Source organism: Salmo trutta, chromosome 3, assembly GCF_901001165.1.
Source record: "Salmo trutta chromosome 3, fSalTru1.1, whole genome shotgun sequence".
NCBI classification, from domain to species: domain Eukaryota; kingdom Metazoa; phylum Chordata; class Actinopteri; order Salmoniformes; family Salmonidae; genus Salmo; species Salmo trutta.
The window spans coordinates 1,709,007-1,736,387 of record NC_042959.1 but is presented as its reverse complement, the minus strand read 5'-3'; the positions used below and the strand labels follow the sequence as shown (position 1 = coordinate 1,736,387).

Below are 27,381 nucleotides of genomic sequence, written 5' to 3'. Positions count from 1 at the left end.
CAGATAATATTCTAATTTTTGGTGACTTTAATATTCACATGGAAAAGTCCACAGACCCACTCCAAAAGGCTTTCGGAGCCATCATCGACTCAGTGGGTTTTGTCCAACATGTCTCTGGACCTACTCACTGCCACAGTCATACTCTGGATCTAGTTTTGTCCCATGGAATAAATGTTGTGGATCTTAATGTTTTTCCTCTTAATCCTGGACTATCGGACCACTATTTTATTACGTTCGCAATCACAACAAATAATCTGCTCAGACCCCAACCAAGGAAGATTAAAAGTCGTGCTATAAATTCTCAGACAACCCAAAGATTCCTTGATGCCCTTCCAGACTCCCTCTGCCTACCCAAGGATGTCAGAGGACAAAAATCAGTTAATCACCTAACCGAGGAACTCAATTTAACCTTGCGCAATACCCTAGATGCAGTTGCACCCCTAAAAACTAAAAACATTTGTCATAAGAAACTAGCTCCCTGGTATACAGAAAATACACGAGCTCTGAAGCAAGCTTCCAGAAAATTGGAACGGAAATGGCGCCACACCAAACTGGAAGTCTTCCGACTAGCTTGGAAAGACAGTACCGTGCAGTATCGAAGAGCCCTCACTGCTGCTCGATCATCCTATTTTTCCAACTTAATTGAGGAAAATAAGAACAATCCGAAATGTATTTTTGATACTATCGCAAAGTTAATTAAAAAGCAGCATTCCCCAAGAGAGGATGGCTCTCACTTCAACAATAATGAATTCATTAACTTCTTTGAGGAAAAGATCATGATCATTAGAAAGCAAATTACGGACTCCTCTTTAAATCTGTGTATTCCTCCAAAGCTCTGTTGTCCTGAGTCTGCACAACCCTGCCAGGACCTAGGATCAAGGGAGACACTAAAGCGTTTTAGTACTATATCTCTTGACACAATGATGAAAACAATCATGGCCTCTAAATCTTCAAGCTGCATACTGGACCCTATTCCAACTAAACTACTGAAAGAGCTGCTTTCTGTGCTTGGCCCTCCTATGTTGAACATAATAAACGGCTCTCTATCCACCGGATGTGTACCAAACTCACTAAAAGTGGCAGTAATAAAGCCTCTCTTGAAAAAGCCAAATCTTGACCCAGAAAATATAAAAAACTATCGGCCTATATCTAATCTTCCATTCCTCTCAAAAAATTTTGAAAAAGCTGTTGCGCAGCAACTCACTGCCTTCCTGAAGACAAACAATGTATACGAAACGCTTCAGTCTGGTTTTAGACCCCATCATAGCACTGAGACTGCACTTGTGAAGGTGGTAAATGACCTTTTAATGACGTCAGACTGAGGCTCTGCGTCTGTCCTCGTGCTCCTAGATCTTAGTGCTGCCTTTGATACCATCGATCACCACATTCTTTTGGAGAGATTGGAAACCCAAATTGGTCTACATGGACAAGTTCTGGCCTGGTTTAGGTCTTATCTGTCGGAAAGATATCAGTTTGTCTCTGTGAATGGTTTGTCCTCTGCCAAATCAACTGTAAATTTCGGTGTTCCTCAAGGTTCCGTTTTAGGACCACTATTGTTTTCACTATATATTTTACCTCTTGGGGATGTCATTCGAAAACATAATGTTAAATTTCACTGCTATGCCGATGACACACAGCTATACATTTCAATGAAACATGGTGAAGCCCTAAAATTGCCCTCGCTAGAAGCCTGTGTCTCAGACATAAGGAATTGGATGGCTGCAAACTTTCTACTTTTAAACTCGGACAAAACAGAGATGCTTGTTCTAGGTCCCAAGAAACAAAGAGATCTTCTGTTGAATCTGACAATTATTCTGGATGGTTGTACAGTCGCCTCAAATAAAACTGTGAAGGACCTCGGCGTTACTCTGGACCCTGATCTCTCTTTTGAAGAACATATCAAGACTGTTTCAAGGACAGCTTTTTTCCATCTACTTAACATTGCAAAAATCAGAAACTTTCTGTCCAAAAATGACGCAGAAAAATTTATACATACCTTTGTTACTACTTGGTTGGACTACTGCAATGCTCTACTTTCCGGCTACCCGGATAAAGCACTAAATAAACTTCAGTTAGTGATAAACACGGCTGCTAGAATCTTGACTAGAACCAAAAAATGTTATCATATTACTCCAGTGCTAGCCTCCCTACACTGGCTTCCTGTTAAGGCAAGGGCTGATTTCAAGGTTTTACTGCTAACCTACAAGGCATTACATGGGCTTGCTCCTACCTATCCTTCCGATTTGGTCCTGCTGTTCATACCTACACATACGCTACGGTCACAAGACGCGGGCCTCCTAATTGTTCCTAGAATTTCTAAGCAAACAGCTGGAGGCAGGGCCTTCTCCTATAGAGCTAAATTTTTATGGAATGGTCTGCCTACCGATGTGAGAGACCCAGACTCAGTCTCAACCTTTAAGTCTTTCCTGAAGACACATCTCTTCAGTAGGTCCTATGATTAAGTATAGTCTGGCCCAGGGGTGTGAAGGTGAACGGAAAGGCTGGAGCAACGAACCGCCCTTGCTCTCTCTGCCTGGCCGGTTTCCCCTCTTTCCACTGGGATTCTCTGCCTCTACCCCTATTACGGGGGCTGAGTCAATGGCTTACTGGTGTTCTTCCATGCCGTCCCTGGGAGGGGTGCGTCACTTGAGTGGGTTGAGTCACTGACGTGGTCTTCCTGTCTGGGTTGGTGCCCCCCCTTGGGCTGTGCCGTGGCGGAGATCTTTGTGGGCTATACTCGGCCTTGTCCCGGGATGGTATGTTGGTGGTTGGAGATATCCCTACAGTGGTGTGGAGGCTGTGCTTTGGCAAAGTGGGTGGGGTTATATCCTACCTGTTTGGCCCTGTCCGGGGGTATCATCGGATGGGGCCACAGTGTCTCCTGACCCCTCCTGTCTCAGCCTCCAGTATTTATGCTACAGTAGTTTATGTGTCAGGGGGCTAGGGTCAGTCTGTCACATCTGGAGTATTTCTCTTGTCTTTTCCGGTGTCCTGTGTGAATTTAAATATGCTCTCTCTAATTCTCTCTTTCTCTTTCTTTCTTTCTCTCTCTCAGAGGACCTGAGCCCTAGGACCATGCCTCAGGACTACCTGGCTTGATGACTCCTTGCTGTCCCCAGTTCACCTGGCCGTGCTGCTGCTCCAGTTCCAACTGTTCTGCCTGCAGCTATGGAACCCCGACCTGTTCACCGGACGTGCTACCTGTCCCAGACCTGTTGTCCCAGACCCGCTGGAACCCTGACCTATTCACCGGACGTGCTACCTGTCCCAGACCTGCTGTTTTCAACTCTCTAGAGACAGCAGGAGCGGTAGAGATACTCTCAAAGATCGGCTATGAAAAAGCCAACTGACACTTACTCTTGTGTTACTGACTTGTTGCACCCTCGACAACTACTATGATTATTATTATTTGACCATGCTGGTCATTTATGAACATTTGAACATCTAGGCCATGTGCTGTTATAATCTTCACCCGGCACAGCCAGAAGAGGACTGGCCACCCCTCATAGCCTGGTTCCTCTCTAGGTTTCTTCCTAGGTTTTGGCCTTTCTAGGGAGTTTTTCCTAGCCACCGTGCTTCTACACCTGCATTGCTTGCTGTTTGGGGTTTTAGGCTGGGTTTCTGTACAGCACTTTGAGATATCAGCCGATGTAAGAAGGGCTTTATAAATACATTTGATTTGATTTGATTTGAGTGTTAGGTCAGTCACGGCCTACCTACATTAAATTCTATTCATTAGTCCTGTTCCTCTAAGAAAGTGAAATAGAGACACCACACCACTCTCATGCGCTTCAATCCCATTAACAACACCATCCTCTCCACAAACAAGTCTCCCGTATCCGACCTGTCAGACCTTCACACTACTCAACTCTGCAGCTCAATCAGAGCAGAACACCACTCTGAGTAGTTTCACCTTCTCCATCCATCTCAAACCTATAATCATGGACATCACCACACACACATACTGACACACAATCAGTTAACCGTTTAAATACTTTAACATTGAAATGTGGAATATACATTACTGCTCCCACCCTATCACATCCTTCTGTATATATTCTCAAAAAAAAACGACTATCTATATATCTCTCCACACACCGTCTCACGTCCCCATTCTCTCCTGCCCTAAATCATGTCCACATCTCTACTTGGTTTTCAGAAACAGCCACGGAGGAACGTTCCCCAATGCCGACCCTGGATCACTGACGTACCACTGTTTACTTTGTACTGACCAAGCCAGATGGATCAATTACGGCAGCCATTTGTACTTTTTTTGGGATGTGCCCAGTACATCTTGTATTCTGTTCAGGGTTGCCATGTCTGCGATTTACCAGGAATATTGGGCTACTTTGAAAATGTCGCAGGTGTAAATGTATTTCAGGTTTTTAGGCTTACTTCTAAATTGTACTAAATTGCAATATATATTTGACTGTGACCTGCAACTGCTGACTACCCGGTAGTGAGGCAGCCTGCTGCTGAGTGAGAGAATAGTAGGGAGAGCCAGAGGGCTGTGTGTTGCAGGTGAGTCACATACTGACACGAGCTTTGAAAAATATATTTACACATACATGTTATTCAATTTAAAAAAATCAGCAGGGGATCAAATACTTTTTCCCCCCACTGTACATGTTATTCAATCATTATTGCACCCACACTGCTCGCGCGCGCCAACGAGCGTCTACGTTGCCAGGCGCTAAAATAGAACATGGTTCTATTTGTGACGCGCTGCAAGTCCCGCCTCTCCTATCTCCTCATTGGTTTTTAGGAGCATATACTCACCTCCCATCTCCTCATTGGTTGTTAGGAGCATATACCCATGTGGGTGATTGAAAGATGAACTGAGGTCCGCACCCCAGTCCAGTTGGTGGTGGCAATGCACCTTAAAGTTGGTTGCCAACTGCCATATAAAGTCCACAGAAGAAGAAGAAGGAGGAGAGATGACTAGAAACTAACTCAGTTTACCCTTTTATCTGTGGATTAATTGTCAGAGTAGAGGACCTTGTGCATTTCAGGTAAAATAACAACCCAATGTTTATACCCAAGAACAAATTAGTTAGCGACAGCAAGCTAGCTAGCTAAATTGTCATAAATGGTTTAATGCTTTTCGACCTGTCCCCAAATGAACATAGTTGGTTCAGAGTTCATTTTGATATTTCAACCCGCGTGTCCTGATCGCGTCTGGTGTGTGAGAACAAAATCGACTTGTTGTGCGATAGCGCAAGCGCTCTGGTCAGCATGTCATTTGACTGAGAGGAAACAGAGCAGCACGCGCACGTGCACGTCCTGGCAACCCTTTTTTTTACCCTGTTGTAGGTAGGCTATTTAGATTGTCATAATGGAGACACCTATTTCCAACCTTTTTTTTTTCTTTCTCCACAAAACATATTAACGTGCTAGAACTGATGCGTGATAAGAAATAACGGTGACAAAGCACAGGAAAATGACTTCAGGCGCAGTAGAGAGCAACTGAGCCTCAGTCTTCCCTGTGGCTCAGTTGGTAGTGCAACGCCAGGGTTGTGGGTTCGATTCCCATGGGGGGCCAGTACAAAAAAAAAAAAAATGCATGAACTGAAATGTATGCATTTACTACTGTAAGTCTCTCTGGATAAGAGTGTCTGCTAAATGACTAAAACGTAAAAAGTTTTTAGATACATTTGCGTGGAGGTAGTTTCAGACCATGAGGGTGGGTAGTTTCAGACCATGAGGTAGTTTTCAGAACCATGAGGGTGAGTAGTTTTCAGAACCATGAGGGTGAGTAGTTTTCAGACCATGAGGGTGGGTAGTTTTCAGAACCATGAGGTAGTTTTCAGAACCATGAGGGTGAGTAGTTTTCAGACCATGAGGGTGGGTAGTTTTCAGAACCATGAGGTAGTTTTCAGAACCATGAGGGTGAGTAGTTTTCAGAACCTTACGGGTGGGTAGTTTTCAGAACCTTACGGGTGGGTAGTTTTCAGAACCTTACGGGTGGGTAGTTTTGAGTACTCGTAGTCATTGTTATGGAAACCCTGACTCTGTTGCTGTCTGAAATCTAGCTAGCATCTGGCAACAAACCAAAAAAAAACATTTAAAAAAAACGTTGCATTAGCTAGCTAGTTAGTATGCTCATTAGCTTGCCAGCTAACTATAACCACAGGGTTTCTAAACCCAGAGGTGCCCTCTCTCCGAAGGCTGATGTTTATATTGCAACCTGGCTGAAAACACAGTTTGTGTTTTGATAAATTGCACAATAGATGGTGACGAGTTTAGAAAGCTAACGGGGTAAACTAATAGCCTACTGTCAGTTGATATCACAGAGTCTGTCAGTGTAGCTAGGCGTACAGTTACTGTACTGATGGGAATAAGCTTAAAACCTCTTACATCTACACGTTCCGCTAGCGGAACGTCTGCTCCAATATCCAATGATGGGCGGGGCGCGAAATACAAACTCCTCTAAAATCCGAAAACTTCCACTTTTCAAACATATGACTATTTTACAGCTATTTAAAGACAAGACTCTCCTTTATCTAACCACACTGTCCGATTTCAAAAAGGCTTTACAGCGAAAGCAAAACATTAGATTATGTCAGCAGAGTACCCAGCCAGAAATAATCAGACACCCATTTTTCAAGCTAGCATATCATGTCACATAAACCCAAACCACAGCTAAATGCAGCACTAACCTTTTATGATCTTCATCAGATGACACACCTAGGACATTGTGTTATACAATACATGCATGTCTGTTCAATCAAGTTCATATTTATATCAAAAACCAGCGTTTTACATTAGCATGTGACGTTCAGAACTAGCATTCCCACCGAACACTTCCGGTGATTTTACTAAATTACTCACGATAAACGTTCACAAAAAGCATAACAATTATTTTAAGAATTATAGATACAGAACTCCTCTATGCACTCGATATGTCCGATTTTAAAATAGCTTTTCGGATGAAGCACATTTTGCAATAATCTAAGTACATAGCCCAGCCATCACGGGCTAGCTATTTAGACACCCACCCAGTTTAGCCTTCACCAAAATCACATTTCCTATAAGAAAAATGTTATTACCTTTGCTGTTCTTCGTCAGAATGCAGTCCCAGGACTTCTACTTCAATAACAAATGTAGGTTTGGTCCCAAATAATCCATCGTTATGTTCCATCAAGACGTTTTGTTCGTGCGTTCTAGACACTATCCCAACGCTAAATCTCGGCCACGAGCATGGCGCAGAATGCGGGGATGGGCAGTTTTTGGAAGAGATGTCAAAGAAAGCAAATAAATGGTCATACAGGGTACTTCCTGAACAGAACCATCTCAGGTTTTTGCCTGCCATAGGAGTTCTGTTATACTCACAGACACCATTCAAACAGTTTTAGAAACTTTGGAGTGTTTTCTCTCCAAAGCTAATAATTATATGCATATTCTAGTTTCTGGGCAGGACTAATAATCAGATTAAATCGGGTACGTTTTTTATCCAGCCGTGAAAATACTGCCCCCTAGCCATAAGAGGTTAAAGGGATGTGTCTGTGTTTTAGCAACACAAAAAAGCATTATCTGACTGTGTCTCTCTCTCTCTGTGCCTCTCTCTGCCTCTCTCTCTGTGCCTCTCTCTGCCTCTCTCTCTGTGCCTCTCTCTCTCTGTGTCTCTCTGTCTCTCTCTCTCTCTCTCTCTCTCTCTCTGTCTCTCTCTGTCTCTCTCGCTCTCTGTCTCTCTCTCTCTCTCTGTGCCTCTCTCTGTGCCTCTCTCTCTGTGCCTCTCTCTCTGTCTCTCTGTCTCTCTGTCTCTCTCTCTCTCTGTCTCTCTCTCTCTCTCTCTGTCTCTCTCTCTCTCTCTCTCTCTCTCTCTCTCTCTCTGTCTCTCTCTGTCTCTCTCGCTCTCTGTCTCTCTCTCTCTCTGTGCCACTCTCTGTGCCTCTCTCTCGTGCCTCTCTCTCTCTCTCTCTCTCTCTCTCTCTCTCTGTCTCTCTCTCTGTCTCTCTGTCTCTCTCTCTCTCTCTCTCTCTCTCTCTCTGTCTCTCTCTCTCTGTCTCTCTCTCTCTCTCTCTCTCTGTCTCTCTCGCTCTCTCATCCTCCAGTCTCTTAGCTACCAGCCCTGTGGTCTGCCTCTAACCTGTCTATGAACTGAAGTACCTCATTATAAAAGAACAGATAGTCCTCATCATGTCCTCGGCGGCTCCCAACAGTAAGAGCCGGTCCAGTCTCAGAGAAGACTTCACCCGTGCTATCTGCCGTGACCTCTTTACTGAGCCAGTGATGCTGGGGTGAATGCACCACTTCTGTAAGCACTGTATCAGTACCTATGGAGGGGGTTACCCAGACACCGGTTTCCTGTCCCCAGTGTACGAAGGAGTTCACCACCAAAACACTTCCAGACCAACTATCTGGTGACGGCCATGGTGGAGAAGGTTAGGGCCTTCGCCTCGTACTGTTATGCCAAGAATATAGAGGTGAGTTGGTCATTTTAAGAGAGGGTTGTCTTTTGCGTTGTGCACCTGGTGTGGTTTGTGGAGTTGGGTTGGTTTGTGGTGCGTAGGTTTGAGGTGGGTTGGTTTGAGGTGGGTTGGTTTGGTGTTGTTTGGTTTGAGGTGGGTTGGTTTGTGGTGGGTTGGTTTGGTTTGAGGTGGGTTGGTTTGAGGTGATTTGGTTTGTGGTGGGTTGGTTTGTGGTGCGTAGGTTTGGTGTTGATTGGTTTGAGATGGTTTGGTTTGAGGTGGGTTAGTTTGAGGTGGGTTGGTTTGGTGTTGTTTGGTTTGAGCTGGTTTGGTTTGAGGTGGGTTGGTTTGAGGTGGGTTGGTTTGAGGTGGGTTGGTTTGAGGTGGGTTGGTTTGAGGTGATTTGGTTTGTGGTGGGTTGGTTTGTGGTGCATAGGTTTTGTGTTGATTGGTTTGAGGTGGGTTGGTTTGAGGTGGGTTGGTTTGAGGTGAGTTGGTTTGTGGTGGGTTGGTTTGAGGTGGGTTGGTTTGTGGTGGGTTGGTTTGAGGTGGGTTGGTTTGAGGTGGGTTGGTTTGTGGTGGGTTGGTTTGAGGTGGTTTAGTTTGTGGTGGGTTGGTTTGGTGTTGTTTGGTTTGAGGTGGGTTGGGTTGGTTTGAGGTGGGTTGGTTTGGTGTTGTTTGGTTTGAGGTGGGTTGGTTTGGCGTTGGTTGGTTGAGGTGGGTTGGTTTGTGGTGGGTTGGTTTGGTGTTGGTTGGTTTGAGGTGGGTTGGTTTGTGGTGGGTTGGTTTGTGTTGGGTTGGTTTGTGGTGGGTTGGTTTGTGGTGCGTAGGTTTGGTGTTGTTTGGTTTGAGGTGGGTTGGTTTGAGGTGGGTTGGTTTGGTTTGTGGTGGGTTGGTTTGGTGTTGGTTGGTTTGGTGTTGGTTGGTTTGAGGTGGTTTGGTTTGTGGTGGGTTGGTTTGTGGTGGGTTGGTTTGGTTTGTGGTGGGTTGGTTTGGTGTTGGTTGGTTTGAGGTGGTTTGGTATGAGGTGGGTTGTTATTTTGTGTGGTGGTGTTTTGTTGTTATTATTGTACTAATGAAAAGCATGAGTTGGCTCACACCCCAAAAAATTGGTAGTGGGGCTGACTAACAGCGAGTAAACTGACAGCTGTAAAAATAAATAGTGACGCAATCTATATACTTGCTTCCAGTAATGTATTGGGAAAACAAACAATGTTTTGGCATCACTGTGCCTTCAGACCCTGGTCGTCATATCAAAGCAGGAAAGGAAAGTGACCTTTGAGTTAAGGAATTGGGAGAAAAAAAATGGCTTCTCGTCTCTGTCTGTTACTCTTTCGTTTTCTCTCTGACTCTCTCTCTCTCTCTGTCTCTCTCTCCCCTCACCACCCCCTTTCTGTCTCCATCCCTGGCTGCTGAGGTAGTGAAGGCGCGTTGTTTGACCAAGCAGCACAGTGTAATGACAATTTACTCGTGTTCATCCCAAATGACCCTATACCATTTATAGTGCACTACTACTTATGACCAGGGTGGTAGGCACTATATAAGGAATAGGGTGCCATTTTGGACGCATCATCTCCAACCAAAGGTCACTTTCCTCTACCTTCATATTTCTTTCTTTGCCTTAATGCCAGGGATGGGCAACTGGTGACCCTGTAAGACTGCAGATCCATATAGACTATAGAGGGGGATGGGCAACTGGTGACCCTGTAAGACTGCAGATCCATATAGACTATAGAGGGGGATGGGCAACTGGTGACCCTGTAAGACTGCAGATCCATATAGACTATAGAGGGGGATGGGCAACTGGTGACCCTGTAAGACTGCAGATCCATATAGACTATAGAGGGGGATGGGCAACTGGTGACCCTGTAAGACTGCAGATCCATATAGACTATAGAGGGGGATGGGCAACTGGTGGCCCTGTAAGACTGCAGATCCATATAGACTATAGAGGGGGATGGGCAACTGGTGACCCTGTAAGACTGCAGATCCATATAGACTATAGAGGGGGATGGGCAACTGGTGACCCTGTAAGACTGCAGATCCATATAGACTATAGAGGGGGATGGGCAACTGGTGACCCTGTAAGACTGCAGATCCATATAGACTATAGAGGGGGATGGGCAACTGGTGACCCTGTAAGACTGCAGATCCATATAGACTATAGAGGGGGATGGGCAACTGGTGACCCTGTAAGACTGCAGATCCATATAGACTATAGAGGGGGATGGGCAACTGGTGACCCTGTAAGACTGCAGATCCATATAGACTATAGAGGAGGATGGGCAACTGGTGGCCCTGTAAGACTGCAGATCCATATAGACTATAGAGGGGGATGGGCAACTGGTGACCCTATAAGACTGCAGATCCAGATCCATATAGACTATAGAGGGGGATGGGCAACTGGTGACCCTGTAAGACTGCAGATCCATATAGACTATAGAGGGGGATGGGCAACTGGTGGCCCTGTAAGACTGCAGATCCATATAGACTATAGAGGGGGATGGGCAACTGGTGGCCCTGTAAGACTGCAGATCCATATAGACTATAGAGGGGGATGGGCAACTGGTGACCCTGTAAGACTGCAGATCCATATAGACTATAGAGGGGGATGGGCAACTGGTGACCCTGTAAGACTGCAGATCCCTATAGACTATAGAGGGGGATGGGCAACTGGTGACCCTGTAAGACTGCAGATCCATATAGACTATAGAGGGGGATGGGCAACTGGTGGCCCTGTAAGACTGCAGATCCATATAGACTATAGAGGGGGATGGGCAACTGGTGTGCCTGTAAGACAGCAGATCCATATAGACTATAGAGGGGGATGGGCAACTGGTGGCCCTGTAAGACTGCAGATCCAGATCCATATAGACTATAGAGGGGGATGGGCAACTGGTGACCCTGTAAGACTGCAGATCCATATAGACTATAGAGGGGGATGGGCAACTGGTGGCCCTGTAAGACTGCAGATCCAGATCCATATAGACTATAGAGGGGGATGGGCAACTGGTGACCCTGTAAGACTGCAGATCCATATAGACTATAGAGGGGGATGGGCAACTGGTGGCCCTGTAAGACTGCAGATCCATATAGACTATAGAGGGGGATGGGCAACTGGTGGCCCTGTAAGACTGCAGATCCATATAGACTATAGAGGGGGATGGGCAACTGGTGACCCTGTAAGACTGCAGATCCATATAGACTATAGAGGGGGATGGGCAACTGGTGACCCTGTAAGACTGCAGATCCATATAGACTATAGAGGGGGATGGGCAACTGGTGGCCCTGTAAGACAGCAGATCCATATAGACTATAGAGGGGGATGGGCAACTGGTGACCCTGTAAGACTGCAGATCCATATAGACTATAGAGGGGGATGGGCAACTGGTGACCCTGTAAGACTGCAGATCCCTATAGACTATAGAGGGGGATGGGCAACTGGTGGCCCTGTAAGACTGCAGATCCAGATCCATATAGACTATAGAGGGGGATGGGCAACTGGTGGCCCTGTAAGACTGCATATCCATATAGACTATAAAGGGGGATGGGCAACTGGTGACCCTGTAAGACTGCAGATCCATATAGACTATAGAGGGGGATGGGCAACTGGTGACCCTGTAAGACTGCAGATCCATATAGACTATAGAGGGGGATGGGCAACTGGTGGCCCTGTAAGACAGCAGATCCATATAGACTATAGAGGGGGATGGGCAACTGGTGACCCTGTAAGACTGCAGATCCATATAGACTATAGAGGGGGATGGGCAACTGGTGACCCTGTAAGACTGCAGATCCATATAGACTATAGAGGGGGATGGGCAACTGGTGACCCTGTAAGACTGCAGATCCATATAGAGGGGGATGGGCAACTGGTGAGACTGACATTAACATGTAAGTACAGGGCACGAGATGAGACTTGACATTTTGCAGGTGGAGGGGGAAACTTGCTTTGAAGCGCTGGGTATCATCTTGCTATGACATGCGTTATCTGAATTAGGCCCACAGAATTATGCCTACGGATGGACCGGCTTTTACGGAGGAACTTTGAATGTCATTGAACTTCGGAGTTGTTTTAACGTTGGATCTAAACTAGCTAGCTAACAAGTTTGTGTGTACAGAGCGGCGCCAGAATTAAAACACGTCTTACCTTTTTGTAGTTAATAAATCCAATGTGAAACGTGATAACTAAAGTATTTTTATGTAGCGTTGAATAAGTTTATCCATTATTTTCTAATTAAACATCTCTCCCCTGTCACGGCTGTCGTAAGAAGAAGCGGACCAAAGTGCAGAGTGTGTGTCATTCCGCATTTTATTTATACTGTGAAACTATGCAATACATAAATAAACTGAATGACAAAACACAACAAACCGTGACGCAGAGGTGAAACATACACAACTCAAAGATAATCTCCCACAAACCCAGGTGGAAAAAAACCCTACTTAAGTATGATCTCCAATTAGAGACAACGAGGACCAGCTGCCTCTAACTGGAGATCATCCCAAACAAACCCAACATAGAAATACAAAATGTCAGTAGTAGGCTAGTAGACTATAGAGGGGGAGGGGCAGGTTGTAACATCAGTAGGAGACTATAGAGGGGGAGGGGCAGGTTGTAACATCATCAGTAGGAGACTATAGAGGGGGAGGGGCAGGTTGTAACATCAGTAGGAGACTATAGAGGGGGAGGGGCAGGTTGTAACATCAGTAGGAGACTATAGAGGGCGAGGGGCAGGTTGTAACATCAGTAGGAGACTATAGAGGTGGAGGGGCACGTTGTAACATAATCAGTAGGAGACTATAGAGGGGGAGGGGCAGGTTGTAACATCAGTAGGAGACTATAGAGGGGGAGGGGCAGGTTGTAACATCAGTAGGAGACTATAGAGGGGGAGGGGCAGGTTGTAACATCAGTAGGAGACTATAGAGGGGGAGGGGCAGGTTGTAACATCATCAGTAGGAGACTATAGAGGGGGAGGGGCAGGTTGTAACATCAGTAGGAGACTATAGAGGGGGAGGGGCAGGTTGTAACATCAGTAGGAGACTATAGAGGGGGAGGGGCAGGTTGTTACATCATAAGTAGGAGACTATAGAGGGGGAGGGGCAGGTTGTAACATCAGTAGGAGAATATAGAGGGGGAGGGGCAGGTTGTAACATCATCAGTAGGAGACTATAGAGGGGGAGGGGCAGGTTGTAACATCAGTAGGAGACTATAGAGGGGGAGGGGCAGGTTGTAACATCATCAGTAGGAGACTATAGAGGGGGAGCGCAGGTTGTAACATCATCAGTAGGAGACTATAGAGGGGGAGGGGCAGGTTGTAACATCAGTAGGAAACTATAGAGGGGGAGGGGCAGGTTGTAACATCAGTAGGAGACTATAGAGGGGGAGGTGCAGGTTGTAACATCATCAGTAGGAGACTATGGAGGAGGGGCAGGTTGTAACATCAGTAGGAGACTATAGAGGGGAGGGGCAGGTTGTTACATCATCAGTAGGAGACTATAGAGGGGGAAGGGCAGGTTGTTACATCATCAGTAGGAGACTTTTGCCTACACACACAGTTGCAGAGATGTGTTTAGCTGGCAGGCAGGCAGACATTTGAAAAATAGTGAGCGCTTTGCATTGGCAAATGTTGTTCTTTTAAGGTTTTCTCTTCTGTTCCCTGAATTGTTTCCAACCCTTGGTTTTGTTAGTCACTCAGATATCATATTAAAAACTGCAAACGTTTATCACCGCGTAATGGCAAAAGTAGTAAAATTGCTTTTGAATAGTTACAGAATTGCAATATTTTCTCTGTGCCCCATGGCAAAATGTGTGGAATTGTAGAAAATGTAATTATTCTCTGCTGTCAGGAAGGGGGGGGGGGGGGGGTATGCAGGCCAGGGCTGGCTCTGACTGCATGTTAAGGTACTCAGACCTGGGAGCCACTGCCAGGGCTGGCTCTGACTGCATGTTAAGGTACTCAGACCTGGGAGCCACTGCTAGGGCTGGCTCTGACTGCATGTTAAGGTACTCAGACCTGGGAGCCACTGCCAGGGCTGGCTCTGACTGCATGTTAAGGTACTCAGACCTGGTTAGCCACTGCCAGGGCTGGCTCTGACTGCATGTTAAGGTACTCAGACCTGGGAGCCACTGCCAGGGCTGGCTCTGACTGCATGTTAAGGTACTCAGACCTGGGAGCCACTGCTAGGGCTGGCTCTGACTGCATGTTAAGGTACTCAGACCTGGGAGCCACTGCCAGGGCTGGCTCTGACTGCATGTTAAGGTACTCAGACCTGGGAGCCACTGCCAGGGCTGGCTCTGACTGCATGTTAAGGTACTCAGACCTGGGAGCCACTGCTAGGGCTGGCTCTGACTGCATGTGTGGGTATTCAGACATGACGATATGAATACTGGCTACAGCCGAATGTCCAAACCGATGCTAACATGACGTAGGAGCCAGAAAATGTAGTCAAACTTTAATGAGACTTAATGAATTACTTAAATATTGTCTAAACGCCAGTCATGTTTGACAAATACATATATTGAAGGATAATTAGTATTAAGTTCTAAAGGCTTGAATCTTTCGACATATTTGTGGCGTGTTTGGTTCAGACCATTAGTGTGTTAAAGTTGAGGACTGTAGTTAGGAGATAAGAGTTATTTGTTCCTTCCTTATGGATGGGGTTTGGTTATTACTGTGTGTGTATATGGGGCGGATGTGCTTGGTTATTAGTGTGTATATGTCTCTGTCCGTGTGTGTTTCCTGATTCATGCGTGTGTGTGTGTGCACTCTTAGGTCAATTAATCTCAAGTGATGCCCACAGACACACACACGCGTGCGCGCACACACACACACACACACACACACACACACACACACACACACACACACACACACACACACACACACACACACACACACACACACACACACACACACACGACTATTGATACATCGTCAATCGTTCAGTCAGTCAACTTTTTATTGCCAGAGGGACATTTAATTTAATGGAGTTGATTTATTGATGGTGTCACCATATATCCAGTTTGACGTCCATCCTTCTCCCTCCCATCTGTCTGTAGAGAATTGGCTCTGAGCTGCAGGTGCGGATCCAAGGGGAGTTCCAGGTGTTGCGGGCGTTCCTTGCGGAGGAGGAGGAGTGTGTGTTTGGAACGGCTGCGGAGGGAGCAGCAGCACGGCTCTGGAACAGCTGCAGCGCCACCTGGAGGTCGTCAGAGAGGCTGTCAGTCAGCTGGATCACAGCAGGAGGGTCCTGCATGAGGCTGCTACCACCACGCACCAGACTGGACTAGTAGAGGTATTGAAAAGTTCTTCAGGATTTATAGAAATCCAAGTAGGCCTATACACTACATGACCGAAAGTATGTGGACACCTGCTCGTCCAACATCTCATTCCAAAATCATGGGCATTAATATGGAGTTGGTCCCCCCTTTGCTGGTATAACAGCCTCCACTCTTCTGGGAAGGCTTTCCACTAGATGTTGGAACATTGCTGCGGGGGACTTGCTTCCTTTCAGTGACGAGAATTAGTGATGTTGGTCACTGGTGTTGGGCGATTAGGCCTGGCTCACAGTTGGCGTCACAATTCATCCCAAAGGTGTTCAATGGGGTTGAGGTCAGGGCTCTGTGCAGGCCAGTCAAGTACTTCCACACCGATCTCGAAAAAAACATTTCTGTATGGACCTTGCTTTTTGCACGGGGGCATTGTCATGCTGAAACAGGAAAGGGCCTTCCCCAAACTGTTGGCACAAAGTTGGAAGGACAGAATCATCTAGAATGTCATTGTATTCTGTAGCGTTAAGATTTCCCTTCACTGGAACTAAGGCCTAAGGCCTAAGGCCTGAACCATGAAAAACAGCCCCAGACCATTATTCCTACTCCACCAAACTGTACAGTTGGCACTATGCATTGGGGCAGGTAGCGTTCTCCTGGCATCCTCCAAACCCAGATTCATCCGTCGGACTGCCAGATGGTGAAGCATGATTCATCACTCCAGAGAACGTGTTTCCACTGCTCCAGAGTCCAATGGCGGTGAGCTTTACACCACACCAGCCGGCACTTGGCATTGAGCATGGTGATCTTAGGCTTGTGTGCGGCTGCTCGGCCATGGAAACCCACTTCATGAAGCTCCCGACGAACAGTTCTTGTTCTGACATTGCTGACAGAGGCAGTTTGGAACTCGGTAGTGAGTGTTGCAACAGAGGACAGACTATTTTTGCATGCTACACGCTTCAGCACTCGGCGGTCCCGTTCTGTGAGCTTGTGTGGCCTATCACTTCACAGCTGAGCCGTTGTTGCTCCTAGACGTTTCCACTTCACAATAACAGTCCTTACAGTTGACCGGGGCAGCTCTAGTAGGACAGAAATTTGATGAACTGACTTGTTGGAAAGGTGGCATCCTATGACGGTGTCACTTTGAAAGTCACTGAGCTCTTCAGTAAGGCCATTCTTCTACCAATGTTTGTCTATGGAGATTGCATTTTGTTACAACCTTATTCTGAAAAGTATTCTATTTTTTTCCCCGTCAAATGTGTACATTTAAAACTGAAATATCACATTTACCTATGTATTCAGATCCTTTATTCTCAGTGCTTGTTCAAGCACCTTTGGAAGCAATTACAGCATTGATTGTTCTTGGGTATGACGCTACAAGTTTGGCACACCTGTATTTGGGGAGTTTCTCCCATTCTTCTCTGCAGATCCTCTCAAGCTCTGTCAGGCTGGATGGGGAGCGTCACTGCACAGCTATTTTCAGGTCTCTCCAGAGATGTTCGATCGGGTTCAAGTCCGGGCTCTGGCTGGGCCACTCAGTAACATTCAGAGACTTGTCCAGAAGCAACTTCTGTGTTGTCTTGGCTGTGTGCTTAGGGTCGTTCTCCTGTTGGAAGGTGAACCTTCACCCCAGTCTGAGGTCCTGAGTGCTCTGGAGCAGGTTTTCATCAAGGAGCTCTCTGTACTTTGCTCCATTCATCTCACCCTCGATCCTGACTAGTTTCCCAAAAACCTCTCCACAGCATGATGCTGCCACCACCATGCTTCACCGTAATGATGGTGCCACATTTCCTCCAGACGTGACGCTTGATATTCAGGGCAAAGAGTTCAGTTTCTTCAGACCAGAGAATGTTGTTTCTCATGGTCTGAGTGTCCTTTAGGTGCCTTTTGGCAAACTCCAAGTGGGCTGTCATGTGTCTTTTACTGAGGAGTGGCTTCCATCTGGACACTACCATAAAGGTCTGATTTGTGGAGTGATGCAGAGATGGTTGTCCTTCTGGAAGGTTCTCCCATCTCCACATAGGAACTCTGGAGCTCTGTCAGAGTGACCATAGGGTTCTTGGTCACCTCCCTGACCAAGGCCCTTCTCTCCCGATTGCTCAGTTTGGCCAGGTGGCCTGCTCTAGGAAGAGTGTTGGTGGTTCCAAACTTCTTCCATGTAAGAATGATGGAGGTCATTGTGTTCTTGGGGACCTTCAATGCAATTTTTCGGTACCCGTCCCCATATCTGTGCCTCGACACAATCTTGTCTCAAAGCTCTACAGACAATTCCTTGACCTCATGGCTTGTTTTTTGCTCTGCCATGCACTGTCAACTGTGGGACCTTATATAGACAGGTGTGTGCCTTTCCAAATCATGTCCAATCAATTGAATTTACCACAGGTGGACTCCAATCAAGCTATAGAAACATCTCAAGCGTGATCAATGGAAACAGGATGCACCTGAGCTCAATTTCAAGTCTCATAGACAAGGGTCTAAATACTTATGTACATTTGCAAAAATGTCTTAACCTGTTATCTCTTTGTCATTATGCGGTATTGCGTGTAGATTGATGAAAAATAATAATTTTAGCCATTTTAGAATAATGCTGTAACAAAATGTGAAAAAGTCAAGGGGTGTGAATACTTTCTGAATGCACTGTATATACAGTTGAAGTCGGAGGTTTACATACACTTAGGTTGGAGTCAATAAAACTCATTTTTTCAACCACTCCACAAATATCTTGTTAACAAACTATAGTTTTGGCAAGTCGGTTAGGGGATCTACTTTGTTCATGACACAAGTAATTTTTCCAACAATTGTTTACAGACAGATTATTTAACTTACAATTCACTGTATCACAATTCCAGTGGGTCAGAAGTTAAGCTTGAAAGGGCTGGTAACTGTGACAGCATGGAATTCAAAGGAGGCGATAGACAGATGGGTCAGGGGAGAAAGAGAGAATGTCCACTTGGGAGAGATGAGGATCCCAGTGCCACCACCCCGCTGACCTGAACACGTGGGCAGACGAGGAGAGAGCAGTAGGAGTAGCAGTGTTATCTGTGGTAATCCATGTTTCCCTCAGCGCCAAGAAGTCGAGGGACTGGAGGGTAGCATAGGCTGAGATGAACTCTGCCTTGTTGGCTGCAGACTGGCAGTTCCAGAGGCTGCCGGAGACCTGGAACTCCACGTGGGTCGTGCGCGCTGGGACCACCAGGTTAGAGTGGCAGCGGCCACGCGGTGTGAAGCGTTTGTATGGCCTGTGCAGAGGGGAGAGAACAGGGATAGACAGACACATAGTTTACAGGCTACAGAAGAGGCTACGCTAATGCAAAGGAGATTGGAATGACAATTGGACTACACGTCTCGAATGTTCAGAAAGTTAAGCTTACGTTGCAAAAATCTTATTGACTAAAATGATTGAAATGATACAGTACTGCTGGCTGGTGAAGTAGGCTAGCTAGCAGTGGCTGCGTTGTTGACTTTGTTTGAAAGTGTAGCTGGCTAGGTAACCTCGATAGTTTCAGTACTACACCTTATCATGATACAAAGGCAACTATGTAGCTAGCTAACATAACACTAATCAAGACGTTCCTTTGTAATGTATTTCATTTCTACAATGCTGCTCGTCGGTAATAGTTGGCTAGGTTTGGAAATGGCGTCGCGGGGGACGAAAAATAGCTGGCCAGCTAACCTCGATAATTACTCTAAACTACACAATTATCAAACTATGACAAACTATGACAAAGACAACTAATTGACTAAAATGACTAAAATGATACAGTACTGCTGGCTGGTAAAGTAGGCTAGCTAGCAGTGGCTGCGTTGTTGACTTTGTTTGAAAGTGTAACTGGCTAGGTAACCTCGATAGTTTCAGTGCTACACCTTATCATGATACAAAGGCAACTATGTAGCTAGCTAACACTAGCTAACCTGGCTAGCTAACCTCGATAATTACTCTAAACTACACAATTATCTTAGATACAAAGACAGCAAAGACAACTATGTAGCTAGCTAACACTACACTAATCAAATCATTCCGTAAACTTCTGACTTCAACTGTAAGTATGCAGAAGGATTTCAATGGCAGAAAAATCCCTGTATTCCAGTTGGGAAGTCCATTCTATGGTATTCAAAGTGTTTATTCTTGTCGACAGTATTCCAGTTGGGAAGTCCATTGTATGGTATTCAAAGTGTTTATTCTTGTCGACAGTATTCCAGTTGGGAAGTCGGGAGACACTGTGGCCCCATCCAACGATACCCCCGAAATGGGCCAAACAGGCAGGATATAACCCCACCCACTTTGCCAAAGCACAGCCCCCACACCACTAGAGGGATATCTTCAACCACCAACTTACCATCCTGAGACAAGGCCGAGTATAGCCCACAAAGATCTTCGCCACGGCACAACCCAAGGGGGGCGCCAACCCAGACAGGAAGATCATGTCAATGCCTCAACCCACTAAAGTGATGCACCCCTCCCAGGGACGGCATGGAAGAGCACCAGTAAGCCAGTGACTCAGCCCCTGTAACAGGCTTAGAGGCAGAGAATCCCAGTGTAGAGAGGCTAGCACTGGAGTAATATGATCAAATTTTTTGGTTCTACTCAAGATTCTAGCAGCCGTGTTTAGCACTAACTGAAGTTTATTTTGTGCTTTATCCGGGTAGCCGGAAAGTAGAGCATTGCACTAGTCTAACCTAGAAGTGCCAAAAGCATGGATTAATTTTTCTGCATCATTTTTTGACAAAGTTTCTGATTTTTGCAATGTTAAGTAGATGGAAAAAAGCTGTCCTTGAAACAGTCTTGATATGTTCGTCAAAAGAGATCAGGGTCCAGAGTAACGCCCAGGTCCTTCACAGTTCTATTGAGACGACTGTACAACCATCAAGATTAATTGTCAGATTCAACAGAAGGTCTCTTTGTTTCTTGGGACTTAGAACAAGCATCTCTGTTTTGTCCGAGTTTAAAAGTAGAACATTTGCAGCCATCCACTTCCTTATGTCTGAAACACAGGCTTCCAGCGAGGGCAATTTTGGGGCTTCATCATGTTTCATCGAAATGTACAGCTGTGTGTCATCCGCATAGCAGTGAAAGTTAACATTATGTTTCCGAATGACATCACCAAGAGGTAAAATATATAGTGAAAACTACAGTGGTCCTAAAACAGAACCTTGAGGAACACCGACATTTACAGTTGATTGGTCAGAGGACAAACCATCCACAGAGACAAACTGATATCTTCCCGACAGATAAGATCTAAACCAGGCCAGAACTTGTCCGTGTAAACCAATTTGGGTTTCCAATCTTTCCAAAAGAATGTGGTGATCGATGGTATCAAAAGCAGCACTAAGATCTAGGAGCACGAGGACAGATGCAGAGCCTCGGTCTGACGCCATTAAAAGGTCATTTACCACCTTCACAAGTGCAGTCTCAGTGCTATGATGGTGTCTAAAACCTGACTGAAGTGTTTCGTATACATTGTTTGTTTTCAGGAACGCAGTGAGTTGCTGTGCAACAGCTTTTTCAATTTTTTTTGAGAGGATTGGAAGATTCGATACAGGCCGATAGTTTTTTATATTTTCTTGGTCAAGGTTTGGCTTTTTCAGGAGAGGCTTTAATACTGCCACTTTTAGTGAGTTTGGTACACATCCGGTGGATAGAGAGACGTTTATTATGTTCAACATGGAAGGGCCAAGCACAGGAAGCAGCTCTTTCAGTAGTTTAGTTGGAATAGGGTCCAGTATGCAGCTTGAAGTTTTAGAGGCCATTATTATTTTTATCATTGTGACAAGATATATAGTACTAAAACACTTGTGTGTCTCCCTTGATCCTAGGTCCTGGCAGAGTTGTGCAGACTCAGGACAATGGAGCTTTGGAGGAATACCCAGATTTAAAGAGGAGTAATTTGCTTTCCGTAATTTGCTTTCTAATGATCATGATCTTTTCCTCAAAGAAGTTCATGAATTTATTACTGCTGAAGTGAAAGCCATCCTCTCTTGGGGAATGCTGCTTTTTAGTTAGCTTTGCGACAGTATCAAAAATAAATTTTGGATGTGGGTGGGCCTATGCCCTCCCAGGCCCACCCAAGGCTGGGCCCCTGCCCAGTCATGTGAAATCCATTGATTAGAACCTAATTCATTTCTTTCAGTTGACTGATTTCCTTATGAACTGTGACTTAGTAAAAATCTTTGAAATTGTATCATTCTGAGTTTATATTTTATTTCAGTATATAGTAAGTTATATTAGTAATTATGGCTTTGTTGTTCTACCTCCAACAACAATACATCTGTGGGGATGTAAATAAGCTGTTTAGCCACATTTTGGACACGTGCATGACATTTCTTGTGAGATTTGTTTTAATTGTCTGCTAGCCTGGAGCAAAAGCCTGCGCTTGTACAGTTGGGGATACCATGCAAACCACACCTCTTGGTGATACCATGTAAACCACACCAGTTAGGGATACCATGCAAACCACACCTGTTAGGGATACCATGCAAACCACACCAGTTAGGATACCATGCAAACCACACCTGTTAGGGATACCATGCAAACCACACCAGTTAGGATACCATGCAAACCACACCTGTTGGGGATACCATGTAAACCACACCAGTTAGGGTTACCATGCAAACCACACCTGTTGCATGCGTGAGCGTTGCAAAAATAATTGTACACTTGTTATTCAATCATTTCACCCACACCGTTTGGGTGTATGAATGAGCGTCTGCTAAGCCAAGCTCTAAAATAAAACTTGGTTCTATTTGAAACACGTGATGCACTGCAAGTCCCAACCTTTCTTTTCGTGTGTTATAATTATTGGCCAACCTAAAACCTTCATAAACACAACCAAATTATATATATTTTTGCAATAATAATGTATTTATTAGACTGTTAGAATGCTTTGGCTCAGAATGCTAGATGCCCAGCTTTTTTCGTGTTGATAATTGGATGTATGACTCCGGGTCAAAATTCTACAAAGATCCAGCTCAGAAAAGGACCATATGGATTTCAGGTAAAATAGCAACCGAATGGTCATCTCCCAGGACATATTAGCTAGCAATGGCCAGTGTAGTCAGCATCTAAGAGTGGCCAGTGTAGTCAGCATCTAAGAGTGGCCAGTGTAGTCAGCATATATCCAACACGATCTCAGGACTGGCTTGTCTTTCATGTACTTTGTTACTCTAGGGAGAACTGTTTTTAGTTTCTTAGACATGGAACCAAGTCCAGCGTCACTTAAAGCCAGAAACCGCTGTATCCTGCTGTTGTTTTAAAGCCAGAAACCGCTGTATCCTACTGTTGTTTTAAAGCCAGAAACCGCTGTATCCTGCTGTTGTTTTAAAGCCAGAAACCGCTGTATCCTGCTGTTGTTTTAAAGCCAGAAACCGCTGTATCCTGCTGTTGTTTTAAAGCCAGAAACCGCTGTATCCTACTGTTGTTTTAAAGCCAGAAACCGCTGTATCCTGCTGTTGTTTTAAAGACGTTCTCTCCTACGGTTATTTTAAAGATGATGTTTTAAAGATGTTGTTTTAAAGATGTTCTCTCCTAGGGTTGTTTTAAAGATGTTCTCTCCTAGGGTTGTTTTAAAGATGTTGTTTTAAAGATGTTGTTTTAAAGATGTTGTTTTAAAGATGTTGTTTTAAAGATGATGTTTTAAAGATGTTGTTTTAAAGATGTTGTTTTAAAGATGTTTTAAAGATGTTGTTTTAAAGACGTTGTATCCTACGGTTGTTTACAAGATGCTGTATCCTGTTTTTGTTTTTTTATGCTGCGTGTATACTACGGCTGTTTATAAAGCATTAAGGCATGTATTTTCTATGTAGGTCACTTCAGGGCTCACTGGAAAAAGAGACCTGGGCCTCGTTGTTGATCTCCCTGTAAAATTACATAGAATAAAATGACCAATTGGAAAGCGACCTTCATGTAACCCTTCTCCCCTCAGGTCCGGCCCTCAGGGCTTCCAATATGGACGCCACTTCTGGGAGGTAGATTCGTGTGTGTGTGTGTGTGTGTGTGTGTGTGTGTGTGTGTGTGTGTGTGTGTGTGTGTGTGTGTGTGTGTGTGTGTGTGTGTGTGTGTGTGTGTGTGTTACTAATGTTTCTGTATTGTAAAGTAGCCTTGTCCAAGTATATCTCCTGTTTCTGATGTACAGGACACCCCCTGGACAGGACACTAGTCTATCTCCTGTTTCTGATGTACAGGACACCCCCTGGACAGGACACTAGTCTATCTCCCGTTTCTGTAGTGAGACAGCTTGATGTACTGGACACCCCCTGGACAGGACACTAGTCTATCTCCTGTTTCTAATGTACAGGACACTACTCTATCTCCTGTTTCTGATGTACAGGACACCCTCTGGACAGGACACTAGTCTATCTCCTGTTTTGTGTAGTGAGACAGCTTGAGAGGGTTGACTGTCGGGCCCGGGTCAAGCTGAGTCCTGAGAGAGGTTACTGGACCCTACGACTGAGAGAGGGAGACCAGTACTCTGCAGGCACACAGCCCTGGACACGGCTCCAGGTGGGATCCTCTGCAGTACAGCAGTGACACTTCAGGGTTTAGAGAAACTCCAGGGGACACTCTTCTTCAGCTGTGCCCACGAGAGAACCCTTTTGAAGAACCCTTTTGGGTTCCAGGTAGAACCCCTCCAACGAAAGGTTTTACATGAAACCCGAAAGGTTTCTACCTGGAACCAATAAAGGGTTCTTCAAAGGGTTCTCCCGTGGGGACAGCCAAGAACTGTTTTGGAACTCTTTTTTTTCCTAAGCGTGTATGTGAGACCCGTAGAGTATTGGAGCTAAAGTGACTCTTTAAAACACATTGATCGAGAACTGCTTCACCTGATAACATCTTGTTTCTCTCTCCCCTCCATGTTGTATCCTGCAGGTTGGGTGGTCTCCCCAGAGGATAGGGGGTGTTCCTGGACTGTGACGAGAGGGAAGGTGTCCTTCTATAACGCTGATGACATGAGTTTCCTGTACTCCTTTAGTAACGGCCCCAGAGGCAGAGTTCTGCCGTTCTTTAGCCCCTGTGTCAATGATACTAACCAGAAACCACAGCCCATACAGCTGCTGCACTATCCTCCTGTCGACCTGTTAGGACAGATGTGTCAACAATAGGTGTAGAAGACTGGTGTATCAATGACTATAGTCAGAAACCACAGCCCATAATGCTCCTGCACGCTACCCCTGGTCCTGACTGGTGTCTTTGAGATGGGTTTCTCTGATCCTTGGCTCTTGATTTGCCAGTTGATGTAATACTAGCTACTGTCTGAGCTTCCCAAGTCTAAATCACCAAAATGCTCGATATCAATTCATTTTATCAAATCAAATCAAATGTTATTTGTCATATACACGTGGTTAGCAGATGTTAATGCGAGTGTAGAGAAATGCTTGTGCTTCTAGTTCTGACAGTGCAGTAACATCTAACAATTCCCTAACAACTACCTAATACACACACATCTAAAGGGGTGAATGAGAATATGTACATATACACTACCGTTCAAAAGTGTGGGGTCATTTAAAAATGTACTTGTTTTTGAAAGAAAAGCACATTTCTTGTCCATTAAAATAAAATATAATTGATCAGAAATACAGTGTAGACATTGTTAATGTTGTAAATTACTATTGTAGCTGGAAACTGCAGATTTTTTATGGAATATCTACATAGGCGTACAGAGGCCCATTATCAGCAACCATCACTCCTGTGTTCCAATGGCACGTTGTGTTAGCTAATCCAAGTTTATCATTTTTAAGGGCTAATTGATCATTAGAAAACCCTTTTGCAATTATGTTAGCACAGCTGAAAACTGTTGTACTGACTTAAAGAAGCATTAAAACTGGCCTTCTTTAGTCTAGTTGAGTATCTGGAGCATCAGCATTTGTGGGTTCGATTACAGGCTCAAAATGATCAGAAACAAAGACCTTTCTTCTGAAACTCATCAGTCTATTCTTGTTCTGAGAAATGAAGGCTGTTCCATGCGAGACATTGCCAAGAAACTGAAGATCTCGTACAGCCCTGTGTACTCCTCCCTTCACAGAACAGCGCAAACTGTCTCTAACCAGAATAGAAAGAGGAGTGGGAGGCCCCAGTGCACAACTGAGCAAGAGGACAAGTACATTAGAGTGTCTAGTTTGAGAAACAGACACCTCACAAGTCCTCAACTGGCAGCTTCATTAAATAGTACCCGCAAAACACCAGTCTCAACGTCAACAGTGAAGAGGCGACTCCGAGATGCTGGCCTTCTAGACAGAGTTGCAAAGAAAAAGCCATATCTCAGACTGGCCAATAAAAAGAAAAGATTAAGATGGGCATATGGACATAGACACTGGACAGAGGAACTCTGTCAATGAAGATGTCAATGAAAATAAACAATGAACCAAATCAAGTTGCCTTCTTTGACCAACACAGTTCTCAACAGTTCTCATGTCTGATGCCTATGGTCTTCAGATCTCAACAGTTCTCATGTCTGATGTCTATGGTCTTCAGTTCTCATGTCTGATGCCTATGGTCTTCAGTTCTCATGTCTGATGCCTATGGTCTTCAGATCTCAACAGTTCTCATGTCTGATGCCTATGGTCTTCAGATCTCAACAGTTCTCATGTCTGATGCCTATGGTCTTCAGATCTCAACAGTTCTCATGTCTGATGTCTATGGTCTTCAGATCTCAACAGTTCTCATGTCTGATGTCTATGGTCTTCAGTTCTCATGTCTGATGCCTATGGTCTTCAGATCTCAACAGTTCTCATGTCTGATGCCTATGGTCTTCAGATCTCAACAGTTCTCATGTCTGATGTCTATGGTCTTCAGTTCTCATGTCTGATGCCTATGATCTTCAGATCTCAACAGTTTTCATGTCTGATGTCTATGGTCTTCAGATCTCAACAGTTCTCATGTCTGATGTCTATGGTCTTCAGATCTCAACAGTTCTCATGTCTGATGTCTATGGTCTTCAGATCTCAACAGTTTTCATGTCTGATGTCTATGGTCTTCAGATCTCAACAGTTCTCATGTCTGATGTCTTTTGTCAGGCGGTGGTTAACTGGTGCAGTGAATCAGGCGCAGGAGAGCAGAAATGAGTGTACAAGGTATTTAATTCCACGACAGCACCAGTATACAGACAATACTCAAAGTGCGGAGAAATACCGGTCACTCGAAAATAACGGGCGTAAATTCATAACCCGGCAAATATAACCAGCCGACAAGTACCGACATGAACAATCAATAAACACGTACACTAAATATGTGGGAAACAGAGGGTTAAATAATGAACATGTAATTGGGGAATAGAAACCAGGTGTGTAGAAAACAAAGACAAAACAAATGGAAAATGAAAAGTGGATCGGCGATGACTAAAAGACCGGTGACGCCGACCACCGAACGCCGCCCGAACAAGGAGAGGGACCGACTTCGGCGGAAGTCGTGGCATCTATGGTCTTCAGTTCTCAGCATAGCTTTCTGATGACCTGTTTTTGACTACTGCAACACAGATTTTGTGTCTGCAAATTACAGTTTGAGTCAATGGTTTTCAACGGGATTCGTCTGTTTACATGACAGACAGCGATTGTCCAATAAAAAATAAAGCCCAATATGGCAGCCTTTTTGTTGTACGCAGCTTGTCCAGAAACAATGAAGTGGTGATTGAACTTTTGACAGACAAACTGACAATTAATATGAAAAAAAAATGATATATATGATTTCTTCCCTGTAGCTCAGTTGGTAGA

The 27,381-nt window shown here is 45.0% G+C and overlaps 1 pseudogene; it reads left to right on the top strand.

The window, feature by feature from the left end:
• The first annotated feature begins 8,139 nt into the window (after nucleotides 1–8,139).
• LOC115163847 (zinc-binding protein A33-like) lies at nucleotides 8,140–24,777 on the top strand (annotated as a pseudogene).
• The last annotated feature ends 2,604 nt before the right edge of the window (nucleotides 24,778–27,381 follow it).